Here is a 13,101-nt window from a genome sequence, read left to right as displayed (position 1 = left end):
TTTCATCCTGTGCCATGGTGTCTATAGTGCCCGAGGCTCAAGGGCTTCATGTTCATTCCTCATTCTGTAACAGTGCCTCTGCCATGCTGGGAGGACATGAGTGAAACATCTGCTTGCATGTTGGCCTCTTACCAAAGCCCATAACCAATTCCAAGACCTGCAAGAAAAGAAAGAATTAAAGCACACTTTTTAATGTAGACTAATTATTTGGGGTTAATTTCACATAGCAAAATTTGAACAGATTGTAAAATCCAGGAAAGAGGTACATCACACAGCTGCAAAGTAAACTGGTGGATTTTAAAATACCACAGCTCCTCCCAGCAAGTAGACACTGCTGATTTAGGCAAGAGCTGACATTTACCAAGGACTGTGGAAAGAGATGCTCTAAGTGCTCAGCCTTCAAGGAAAAGCCGGTCTTGATAAGAAAGGGAAGAAAGGAAGGATGGTAAGTAAAGACTGCAATCACTTTAAGACTTTGAAAAGGACTGATGTGAAGAATAAAAAGGTAGGACATTGCTCAGGCCTAGTCCAAGGTGATGTATCTGGGCAAGAGACTCTTGTGCATGAGTTACTGGACTTCAAAAAAACGAGGCTTCTTTAAACTAAAATAGAGGAGGCCTGAGGATAAACAGCAATAACAGAGATGTAGGGACTAATCAGATCTTCATGTCTGTAGCGAAGATAAAAAGACATAGCAGATCTCAATTGCAGCAAGAAAGTTTCAGGGAGCTCACAGGGAAAACTTTCCAACAGTGTGACTAGAAAAGCCCTCTAATAGATTTTGTCTGGAGGGCAGGGAAGTCTCTGATGCTGGTAGTCTTTCAGAGCAGGAGAGGTAAGTAGCTGTTAGGTGTGCAGCACAATGGGGACTGCTCCAGGGAACGAATGTGGACAAGCTGGCCTTCATTATGGTATCTGACCATACGGCAAAAACCACACTTTTGCAGGCACAGTGTCCAACTGGAGGCAATTTCCCACAAGGGTTCTTTGCTGGAGCCTTGGCCAACGTGCCAAGAGTAATAGAGGTAAACTTGATCCCTTGTTGGCTTGGTAAGCTGGGCTGGGTGATGCGGAAAGTCTTGCCAGCCCCTGTTTTTCTGCATTTCCAGGTGAGCAACACAAGCAAAGGGTCACTGTTACGGTCATGCATTTGTGACCTGTGCTGGCACAGTAATAACAAATGAGGTTTTCCTCCCCCTTTACAGCTTGATTCACCCAATATGTTTGTCTTCCATAGGCAGGGCCCCAGACCACAAAGCCCTGTCAACAGCTGTCCCCATAGAGTGGTGTGAGCCAAAAAAACCCCAAGCCTTCCATCCAGAATAAGGTAGAAATTGATGAATTTGTGCAAATATGGCATGGTCTGGTGCTTTTGACAGAGACTGGATTCCATGTGTCCCAGAGGTCCCACCCAGCCTGCTGCATCTGTACAGGATACCTGCTTTACAGCTCTTTACCTACAAGCATGACAGCTAATTTCACCCTAGCTAAAGCAGTTCAAACTACAGTGGTTTGGAATAAAAGAGACCAAAACCTTGTGCAAGACCTTACTGGCCTAACCCAGAAAAAATTCTGAATTTTCTCTCTTGCTTTTTCCTGTTATTATTAGCTCTGTGCTCTACTTGCTTCCTAAGGCACTACTGGAGCTGGGAGGCAGTATCTTTGCAATATGCTTACTGAGCTCTATCCCATGCTGACATTAAGCCCAAGCTTTGCTCTGAGAGGTTTTGTTTTCTTGTGAATTTATCTTGGCACTCCAGTGTTTCTCATTTAGCAGCTACCCTAGAGCCCTGCAGAGAAATCGGTGGAAGACACAGAGTCAATTTGGAGGATGGCAATGGCAAGTCATTGCGGGACAATATGTGGCTTCTTCCTGTTGTCCTCCTTTTCCTTCAGATGGTGCAGACAGGTACAACCTTCGCTTTAACTTGGCTTTGTGATGCTTTGCCTAAACCACACAGGTAATTATTTGCTATTATTTGTGCTTTGTGGACCAGGGTGACATGAGTGAAAACCTGGTAGCTTTGCTTTCTCACCTGCCTTGCTCCCATTGGTATGCTGCAGTGCAATAATATCCAGGGCTGAGTCACTTGGAGAATACCATTTCGGGCTGAAATAATGGTGTCAGTGTAAAATTTGGGGTCAATATGCAGGACTTTCAAACTGACAGCACAAATGATGTGCTGTTCTTCATATCCTCAAGAAATGAGATAATTAAATAATCCTTACTGTCCATTCATAATCTACTGGGTGACAAAATGAACCCCACAATATTTAACAATGCAGAGGAGAATGAGAGCCCTACACCACCAGCCACTGTGTTTGTCTAAATCTTAACACAAACATCACAACTCCAGTTGAGGAAGCATCCCACCTGTCATTCAGGTTGGACCCTGAGATGCTTCTCTACAGAGTGTGTGAATCATACCGCACTTGTTCAATTTTACTGTAAAATCATTTGGTGATTACAGAGGGCTGGTTGGAGACAACGGAACAAACACCTGAGTCATCCACATTGCAAGAGCTGGGAGTTAGAGGGAGATTTTGATATCCCGGAGGTGAGGTACTTATCCCAGGGAAAGGTAGTTAGTAGGACACGGGATGCCCCAGAAATCTTCAGGAGGTTTCAAGGAAATTTTTCTCATACAAACATGTAGAAAGCAATTTTGAGTGCACTCATCTATGATTTATTTATTTTCATCAACAGACTAGAAGTGGCTGACAACACAAAGATAGAAGATTACTTTAATAAAAATGAGTGTAAAATGTCAGAGCTCATGAAGGAAGTAAAGAAAATGGACAAATGAATAAAATTAATGTATCTTTTAAAAGAGAGAAAGATCAAGCAACTTCTATTAAAAGAAAAAACAGCTAAACACAAACCCCCAAAGTGCTTAAGGCACATGTCCAAACTTTCCCAAGGTCAAGAAAGGACAGGAGGATTAATCAAAATCATGAGCTCCTTCACGACCTGACCTCCAGAAAGAAGTGTAGAAAAGCCTGGATCTGTATAAAAGAATTGCAAACATCCTGGCATAAAACCAGAAAAGCTAAGGAGTAAATATGATACGTTAAGCATGATGTGAAAATCAAGAGCTAATCTAAGTATATGGATATTGGAAGAGAGACAAATAATGTTAGTCTGTTCTTAATGGGGAACTGACTAACAGACTCTTTATTCCTTAAGGTACCAGATAACTTGTGCCCAGCAAGGAGGAAAGAAACTGCTAAGTTGCACTACTCATCAACAAGTCACATCAATCTCCTCCAAGGATAGGATAACAGGCTGGGTAGCTGTGAAAGATGCAGTATACGTCAGGTGTCTCCATTAAGGGAGGCTTCTAACATAATTTTATATAACACTTTTATTGTAACAGGAGGAGAAACTCTGGTCTGGATGAAACTACTGTAAGTTTGGTGCGCAGCTGGTTGAGAAACTGTGCTAATTGTTTGAAAGATTATATAGAACATAAGCAGGGCTCCACACAGGCAAGCCTGAGGTCCTCTGATACTTGGTATTTTCCACAATGACATGCAAGGCAAAAGACAGTGTTTACTCACTGCATTTGTAGTTCATTCCGGAGTGGAAGGACTACCATAAGTCAAGATGAGAGTTCAAGACAATCTTGTGAAACTGGAACAGTGGTCCAGCATAAATAGGAGGCAATGCAGTAAACACAAAAACAAAATTTCACCCTTGTTCACACAACACACAACCAAGGAAATTTGTAAAATATGTATTGAAAGCAAGAAGTCTTCTCCATTTTCACAAGGATGAACAGCTAGGACATGAAGTAATGGGATACCGTTGCTCTGAGGGACTTTCAGGTTAGATATTAGGAAACACTTATAAACATTGTAAGGCTAGTTAAGGAGCTCCTAGTTAAGGAGCAGATTAAGCTGTGTGGGGGAGATGTGGAATCTCATTGTGAATCTGTAGGAACAGGTTAGACAGCATCTGTTAGTACCAGTCTACCTCTCCTTGCTCTCAGAGGGTTAGTGCCAAGAAGTGCTCCCCCATTCTGACTGTAATGTTGCAGTTATCAGGGACTGAGCTGAGGTGAGTAGCATGAGCCATATACAGATGGAAAATGAAGGGATGCAAGGGTCTACCAAGAGTCAAAGACTTCATTTATTACTGATACTTTAGTTGTTGCTAATTTTAGCCTCTTAGCCACATCCATGTACATCTTTGCCTTAGTACCATGGCTGTTCTGGTGGGTACAGATTATCCCTTGCTTTGCCCTCAAATGGTTGCCAGTTACAGCTGGAGAGCACAGCTGTAGTGATCTACCTAATGTTAACGGCTTACCATTTTTTAAATAATGATAGTTACAACTGTTGTTATCACTAAGGCCTTTGGCAGGAATTGCACAGAAATTCCCAAAATGCTGGGGTGTTTGTCTAATGTGGGTTAATGACTAATGCAAGCAAGGTTTTATGAGCTGCTTGTGCTTTTATGAAATCACCATGGGTTTGTAACCTGTGTATACGGTTGTCTTTTTTGCAGTTATACCAAATGCATGCAAGGTCAACTCGAGAACTGTGAGCTGTTCTGCAAAACTGAAGATGAAGGAGTCATATGTTCCTGTGCTGCTGGCTATGCCCTGGGCAATGACAACAAAACCTGCACTCCTATAGCTACAATGCCACACTTAAAGTTCATTCCTGGGGCACACATTACATCTTGGCCACATTTGGGAAGTGCTGGTGTGTTGCAGTGCCATTGTAGCATAATGTTAACTTCATGCCTTTCACATGGCTTGCTTGAGGTGTTGCCAACAAATTTAATAAGATCTTAGCTAAAGGTCATAATTTAAGTAACATCAAATTGTGCAACTGTGAGCGATGTACAGTAGCAAAAATAACTCGGGCAAGCGTTCTGTGCAAGTGGGTGCATTCTCAGAGCGGACTGAAAACCCCATGTCCCAGCAGGTATGAATCCATATGAGAAACCGGTGACCACAACGGGGCTCAGACTCCTCCCACAGACTGAAACAGGCCTTTCATGCTTCAGGAGATTTTGTTAGAAAGGAACGGGTTAGATTTATCATTGGTGAAAATTGGTGTCTATTTTCAAGGCCTCTAGGGTGTGCTGAACACCTACAGGTTCAAAAGAGCAGAAGCTCGAGAAACTTCTCCTTTACCATATACAGTTCACAAGGTCTCATTGTAATTTCAGTGGTAATGACATAATGTGATTGCAGTTTTATCTCACTTGTTTCGCTTCAAATATCACCTGTTCCATTTAAAAGGAATACAACTTGCCTTTCTATTTTCTTCTAAAAGCCAGTTTTCTGCAGTTAACATATAGTAACCTAAATACATGAATACCTACTAACATTGAGTTTAAATCCACGAGTTTTGTCTGCATTCAAAGTGAACATTAACAGTGATTAATCTTAGTCTAGTCTTCTGCCTGTCTGATGATATTTGTTTTAACGCCCTTTGTAATTTAATACCAAATTGCTGTCATGAGCTTATAATTCCTAACATAGAATGCTTTGCTCTGTTTCCCAATTACGAAAGATCTATAGCAGCAGCTACATGAAAATAATGATGCCAGTAATGGAAGATGTTTAACTTCTAGATACTTTGAAAATTATGAACCCATTTGCCCACTTGCTCAAAATGGGCAAGTTTTAGAAGATGAAAATTATTTTCATTTTTCAACAGTTCAGATCCTTTTGCATTTGCAAAGTTTTTGTTAATGTCTTGAAAAATCTAACAGAGTCAATCCTGATAAGGACAGCTGCATATCTAACTTGATTAAAAAACGTTACTGTCAAAGAGTTTTCCTTGAACTTTTAAGAGAGTTTTCTCTTATTTTCAGGAGGATATGATTTCCTAAAAGTGACCTGTTTCCCTGCAAACCGTTTTCCTCCACTGTAGGTACCTATCTGTAACTCTAAAGGCTGCTTTTGACTGCAAAACCCATGTTCCAGCAAGTTTGAAAAATTCCTTGTGATGAAGAAGCCCTGACCCGACCTCAGCAGTGCTAGTGCAAAGCCAACACCCGGGAGCTTCCACCCACAGCACAGACTGTAACTAGGTGGTGGAAGTAGCTTCTGCCATAAACCTGAGTCCCAAGTCATGGGAGACATGAACTGTGGATTTGTGTAACTGCTACACTACTGGATTGCTTCTGGAAGTTGACTTCCGCATTTATGACAGATGACATGATGTGTCATCTTGGTATTTGTCTTGAGTGACAATTGCAATTCTCTGTGCAATTAAGCAGCTGGGATAAGTGTCCCTGAAGACGGAATTTGTTCTTATCTGTTAATGAACATCTGAGTAGGTTGACGATGTTGCTTCATGCTTGGCAATGCAAACTGAGAGGAAAGGAAGGAGAACCTCAGGTGACTGATTCCTCTGAACACACGTTAAGCTCAAGACGGCAATCAAAGTTCCTTGAAAGTTTCCATGCCTTTTGTAATTGGTTATTATACCCATTTTGAGGGGTTTTAGAGGGCTGCCAAAATGCCAAGCAAGTAGGAAATCAGGACAATGCTGTCAATGAAACCTTTAATATAAAGTTTTTTGCTTCATTACAATATTCCCAATGGCACTTCTTACAACATACAACCACAGAAGAGAAGGATCTTGCCCCTTTCATTTGTAGAGCAACATAGTCAAACAGACTTAAACAGGAGATAGGTATTTATTGTCTTTTAAAACTTAACATTCTGCACAGAAAAATTTATGAGTTTATATATCTTTAGTCTCTCAGTTTGTATGAAGAAATCTCTTTGGGAATTAAGTGCACAGACAATTGGAGTTTAGGCAAACAATTTTTGCATTACTGAGTACAGGCTGAGTACAATTTTTATAACTCAGAAACCCATTTTTTAGTGCCTAGAACTTGTGATAAACTGCTTTTTCATAAATGACAGTAATACATAATAAATTTGGGGTTTCAAGTATGGAATAGTCTCAGACTAGTATCTACATGCTGTCACAACAGTTATTGCTAACATCTGAATGAGGTATCTGGAATTCTTCAAGGTTTGGCCAACACAGGAAATTGCGTAAAGGTGTGATGTTAGATCAGTTTAGCTACATCAGCTCAACCTTATTTGCCCACATACGTTCCATGTTTGTACTTGGCTTCTACCATACAGAAGCTACACTAGGCCAAGCCAAGCTTAAAGAAACTGTCCATTCAACAAAGTTGAACATGTATTTCACTGTCAGTCAAGAGATGAGATGAGGCAGTGAGAAATAACTAGAGGGCAAGAAAAACTCTGGCAGAGTTCAGTGTCTTGCATATAGAGACTTAGAACATGGAATCATAGAAACACAGGACAGTTTCTTATTTCTGTAGTAAAGGGAACATGAGAAGCTCTTACCAGCAAGAACGTGTAAGTCTTTGGTTAACACAATGAGCTCCAGAAAGCGTAAAATACTCCTTCAGAATTATCCCCCCACAAAACCCTTCATCACACCTGTCTACTAGTATAACAGCCTGCAAAGAGAGAGAAGAAAGATAAAGAACAAAAACATATGTACAGAGAAATCCTGGTCTGTGAACTGAGATCCAAACAGTTTTCTTACAGTGGAAATTTTCATTTTCATACATATTTTCTGTCAAAGGCATCCTTTATTCAGAGGTGGTGAGAGTTACAATGAGCTGTGGCCACCACAGCAGGAAACTTGTGAAGACAGACCTTTTTCCTGGCTCAAAGCAGAATTTGTGCATTCAGTTATTTTACCAGCAGGTTTTGGTTGCTATGTTTTAAACAAAATTTAGCTAATATTGTAATAGTGCTGTTTCTGCTTGAGTTTCTTGTCTCACTTTAGTCTTGGCCACAAACAGGAACTCAGACTATTCTTCTGATACCTCCACGCTGCAACCCGAATAAAAGGGAAGGGCTTCTGTGGTTTACCCACTTCTACATCCCACATCTGCAACCCTAATTCTCTCCTAGCTTCCCCCTCTCAGCATTTGCTTGGTGCTGAAATGGAGGCACGTCATAGAATCATAGAATGGTTTGGGTTGGAAGGGACCTTAAAGCTCATCTAGTTCCAAGCCCCTTCCATGGGCAGAGACACCTTCTGCTGGACCAGGTTGCTCAAAGTCCTATCCAGCCTGGCCTTGACCACTGCCAGGGATGGGTCAGGTGTCAGGTCTCTTCTGTTTTTTTCTGCCAGGCAGTCAGGAGGCTTGCACAACCTTGTGGCTCGTCTCAAATCCTTGTGGTGAGTGTGGCAGCCGTGGGAGAGAATCAGAGGTCCCCAGGGTTACATTCCTTCCCCTTGCTTGCTCCCCCAGAATTTCCTGCAATCTGTAACCAAACCAGAAGGACAGTGCTGATGCTCCTCTGAACAGCTGCAAACTCCTCCAGCTTTTAGAAATGGTGATGCACTTTGGATTCGGCTAGAAAACCATTTTTTCCTTTCTGCAGGTAGTGAACAGAACTGGTCAAGTTCAGCAGAACCTGGTTCAGGTCAGCAGAACTGGTTCAGCTGAATTATAACCCATTTAACTGCACTAAGCATTAACTCTTTGCAGACTATGTGCTTCCTCTCTGCTGGTTGAGCAACTTTCAGCTGACATTTTTGTAACTTCTGAACACACAAAGACCCGTGCTAAGTGTGCATGCTGATAATTGTCCTTTGTACAAAAAGAGAGTATATGAGCATGTAAATGGGATTAGTGTGTGTCACTCATTGCTAACTCTTGGCCAAGACTACACATGATTACAGTCACCTGTTTTGGACTGGCTGGTGTTTAGTCAGGGCTGAGGGATACAATTCCATTTTGTTGTTCCCAAACAGTTGTCTGCAAGGGAGTGTTTCCTTTTTAATTTGAAAAAGCTCTCCCTTGTTCCTGAATCTGCTGCTTCCACTTCTATATTTTCTATGCAAAGAATATTGTAAGGCTCCACAATATATTTGTCCCCCAAATAAGCCCTCTGACAGATGGATTACTGATTTAAGCTACAGTAAAACCTGGCCTCTGCCCTTTCCATCTTTTTGGAGCTGACAGCTGTTGCTGTGGTTTACCTGCAGCTTCTCCAGGGCTCTTCCCTATGGGGAGAGAACAGCTGGTCTGGGGGCAGCTGGTCTGGGCCCTCTACTCTGCCTTAGGCAAAGCAATGGTGCTTTGGGGATTCATTGATACTCAGGGCACTGGACAGTTTTTGCCTATAGTCTATCAGGCAGGAAAGTGACCTGAATGGAAAATGGTGATGTGAAGGACAAGGAGATGACTTGTTGTAGCTATGGGAGGCCTAGAAAAAGGGGTGACAAGGTCATGGGGTTCAGCAGCAGTTTATATGCTGCCCCGTGTCATATGGGGGCCGGGTTGGACAGGGCTTTGAGCAACATGGTTTAGTGGAAGGTGTCCCTGCCCATGGCAGGGGGGTTGGAACTGGATGATCTGTAAGGTCCCTTTCAACCCAAACCATTCCATGGTTCTATGATACTATGACAGGCATTGACCAGGGCAGGCTGCAGCAGGGCCAAAAGCACATCAGTCATTCTGTCAGTCATGCTGGCTCCTACCTTCGCACCCTGCTGGCCAGGACTCTGGGTAACCAGGAGCAAGGAGAGAGCACAGAAGAAGCTGGCAGTGTTTTGAGGATTGTATCACAGACAAAATGGGGCAGAAGAGGAGGCAGAGGCAAGAAACTCACCATGTCCATCTGGAGCGCAGATGGCTCAGAGCAGAGGGGCTTGGGGGCCCCTGATATCGCCTCACTTCCAGCAAATCGAGCTTTGCCAGGTCACTAACCACCAACTTACACATCTCTATGCACATCAGAGAAAACACGTGCTTCTGTTTTCTTCTGCCCTCACACTCCCAGAGCTGTGGTCTGGCAACAGGCACACAGGACCAGGATGGGGAGCACAGTACAAGGCAACACCTGAGGGATCTGTTCCTCAGGGGTCCCTCCTCCTCCTCCTCCCAGTTCTGCAACAGCAAGAAGCTATGGGCTTTCCCTTCCCCAGGGCTCCCAGCTCCCTGTCTAGGGCTGATGCAGAGAGAAGAGGCTGCAGAGAGGCAAGGTGGAGGAGAGGAGGGGCTGGAGCTGATCCTGTGAGCCTACGCCTCATACCATGGGGCAGGTGCACCGCAGTCCACTTCGCTTTGAAGCATCTTCAGTGTCCACAATGCACAACTAACTTCTGTGGCCATGTGCTGCTCAGCAGGAGGACACCCCCAGGGAGAAATGTGGCTGCAAGCCCAGCCATCAGCTTTCAATATTTGCTTAGTGCAGAGGTGGTGTTTTCTGGAAAATAATTGCTGTTCCCTTTCGCTAGCTGAGGTGTGCATTTCCAAATAGCATGTGACAGGAGTTACTCAGGACAGCTGCCCTCAGCCACCCGTGCTGCAGCAGGGCTGATGGCCAGCCAGCATCCACAGCACAAAGTGGGTGACATTGGCATGTCCCCATCACATCCCCATCACTGCCCAGGCAGCTGATCTGCAAACCTGCTTCCCCTGGCTTGCCGCACTGCTGAGGTGGGGGGACTTCCATGGGAACAGTTTTCTAATGCAGGACCAACTAACTCAGTCACTCCATCCTGAGGAACTGAGGATTTCGTACTTGACACCACGTGCAGGCTTCATGCTGGAAGGAGTTACCTTTCAAGCAGGAGGCAATCCTTAAGTCAGGCTACAGGAAATAAGGTGCAGGACTCCTTAATGAAACACATCTCCATGTGTTCACTGTGGTAGTTAAAGGGATGGAAAAAGAAATCCCAGTAACTCTTCATAAAGCAAGATGTGAGGAAAGGACTGCCATTTTTCAGAAGCCTCTCTGTGCAATTTTCTGTACTAATATGAAAATCAAAATGCAAAGCCTGTTGCATTGATATCAATACAGAAAAAGCAAAGTCAGTGTCATAAGGTACTGAGTACACTGTGGCCCATTCCCAAGGACACAGCTGCTCAATCAAGGAGTATAATTTAAAAGAAAAAAAAAACCACACAGAAAAAAATGACCAGGTAAATAAGATCTGGTGAGAATACAGCTCCTGAAGCTCTGTGTTGTTAATATTAACCTCATTTGAACAATTATCTTACTCCTACGAGAGTTTCTTTATTGACATAGGTTTGTGAAAATAAATAAATAAATCTGCAGATCTGCATTTTTATGCTGGTTTCTGTGAAGTCCTGTGCTGACATCAAGTGGTGACTTATTTTTCATGCCGAAGGGAGACAGACTCGTGGTACTGCATATGCACTGCGTGATATTTGTTATCACGGGAAGGGAAAGGTGAGTACGCACAGGCCACAGAGGGACTACAGCAGCAGCCTCAGTGGCGGGTGATCCCACGGGGATGGACAGCCAAAGGAGTATGGAAAAGCAACGCAGCCACTGTGCAAGGCAAAGAGGGTGAGCTGAGCCTCTGCAGTGGCTCCTGGGCACACGAGGTGCTGGCTAAGCCTCCCTAGCAGCCACGAGATGTGACCACTGGCAACAGCCCCCCTTTTCCCAAGCCAAGAAATGCCTGCCTGGGACAGGTACAATGGGGTTTGGTGGCCTCAGGGGACTGAGGAGAGCATGGAGAACTCATTTACTAAAGAAAGCATGACATTCAGTTAACCAAAGAGGATGGGAGGCTCTATTAATTAGTTCTGCAGAAATATCAAAGAGGGAAAAATAAATATGCACAGCTATGAACTCGCTGTGAATAAAATCAAGCTTGATATTAAGAGGGTTTTAATGCGAAGTGAACTTCTGGAACAACATCCCTGTGGAGACTGTGCAGGAAAACCCTCCCACAATGCAGGTTTAATGAGGAAGTTAATTATTTGCTGAAGGCATTAGGGTCCATGATGTGGGCTGTAACATCAGCCATGGGTTAGCAGGGACTGGCTTTGATGAGGCATGCGGTCTGCTTCATGCACTCTCCTCAGCACTCACTGGAGCTGGTTTTAAAAGCTGAAATTGATGAGAAGTGAAGGTTTATTTGGGGATTTACTGATGAATGCTCAGATCAATTATACTTTGTTAAAAGAACTGCATACTCAAATAATAGCTGGGAATTTATGACATAAAACCACAGAATGGTCTCTACGTTTCTAACTTGGATTAAAAAAAAACACCACTTTTTCTCTCACTAGTTGTTGCTCTGACTCTAGAAATGGTATCCTGCTCTTCCCGGGAGTCTGCCTGTGCTGAGCACCATAAGACTCTCTGCATGACCATTGCCATTGCATGCTGTTGTGGTTTAAGCCCAGCTGGCAACTAAGTACCACTCAGCTACTTTCTCTCCCTCTCTGCCCAGTGGGATGGGGAGGGGAATCAGGAAAAAGGTAAACCCCACGGGCTGAGATAAGAAGAGTTTAATAACTAAAATAGAGTATAATATAATGGAAATAACAAGGAAAAAGAAAGGTATAAACCAAAAACCAGTAGAGTGATGCACAATACAATTGCTCACCACCCACTGACTGACACTCAGCCCGACCCAAGGAGCAATATGGGCCTTCCCGATGACTCCCCCCAGTTTATATACTGGGCATGACGTGCTGTGGTATGGAATACCCCTTTGACTAGTTTGGGCCAGGTGTCCTGTCTCTGCTCCCTCCTGGTTTCTTGTGCCCCTCCTCACTTGCTGGGCATGAGAGACCGAAAAGTCTTAACTTAGGGCAAGCAGTACTTATCAACAACAAAAGCATCAGTGTGCTATCAACATTGTTCTCAGACTGGAAGCAAAACACTGTATCAGATACTAGAAAGAAAAATAACTCTATCTCAGACAAAACCAGGATACATACCAATGGGTTAATCCTTCCTTTCATCCTGGGCCAGAGCAGGTGCATGGCCCTGTCTGCTGGGTATGAGGTTCTGATCGTCTCTGTACTTACACCTCCTATCACAGACTGTGTGTCCATGTGTGGCCAGGATCCTGAAGTCAGGAAGAGTTTCCCATGCTTTCCTTCATGGCTGAGCAGTACAAACCTAACAGTGAAAACCAAAACCACCATATCTGTTGAGATATATCCCTAGGGGGGAAATCCCATGATTGGTTGCTTGGTTGCTCCAAAAGCTGATGGGATTTGACCAGTGCACCATAGCCTTTGTAGATGTTTTCTGGGGACAGTATATGAAAGATCCAAGCCATAAAACTGATCCCTGTGGT

The 13,101-nt window shown here is 43.6% G+C and overlaps 1 long non-coding RNA gene across 1 annotated transcript; it reads left to right on the top strand.

Annotated features, from left to right (window-relative positions):
* The first annotated feature begins 1,967 nt into the window (after positions 1-1,967).
* On the top strand, positions 1,968-6,926 carry LOC115604408. Its single transcript, XR_003990268.1, has 2 exons — positions 1,968-4,710; positions 5,893-6,926. It is a non-coding gene; the product is annotated as an uncharacterized LOC115604408 (long non-coding RNA).
* Positions 6,927-13,101: the final 6,175 nt, after the last annotated feature.

The sequence above is a fragment of the Strigops habroptila genome, chromosome 2, assembly GCF_004027225.2.
Source record: "Strigops habroptila isolate Jane chromosome 2, bStrHab1.2.pri, whole genome shotgun sequence".
NCBI lineage: Eukaryota > Metazoa > Chordata > Aves > Psittaciformes > Psittacidae > Strigops > Strigops habroptila.
The sequence above is the reverse complement of the archived record's forward strand: the minus strand, read 5'-3'. Positions and strand labels throughout refer to the sequence as shown.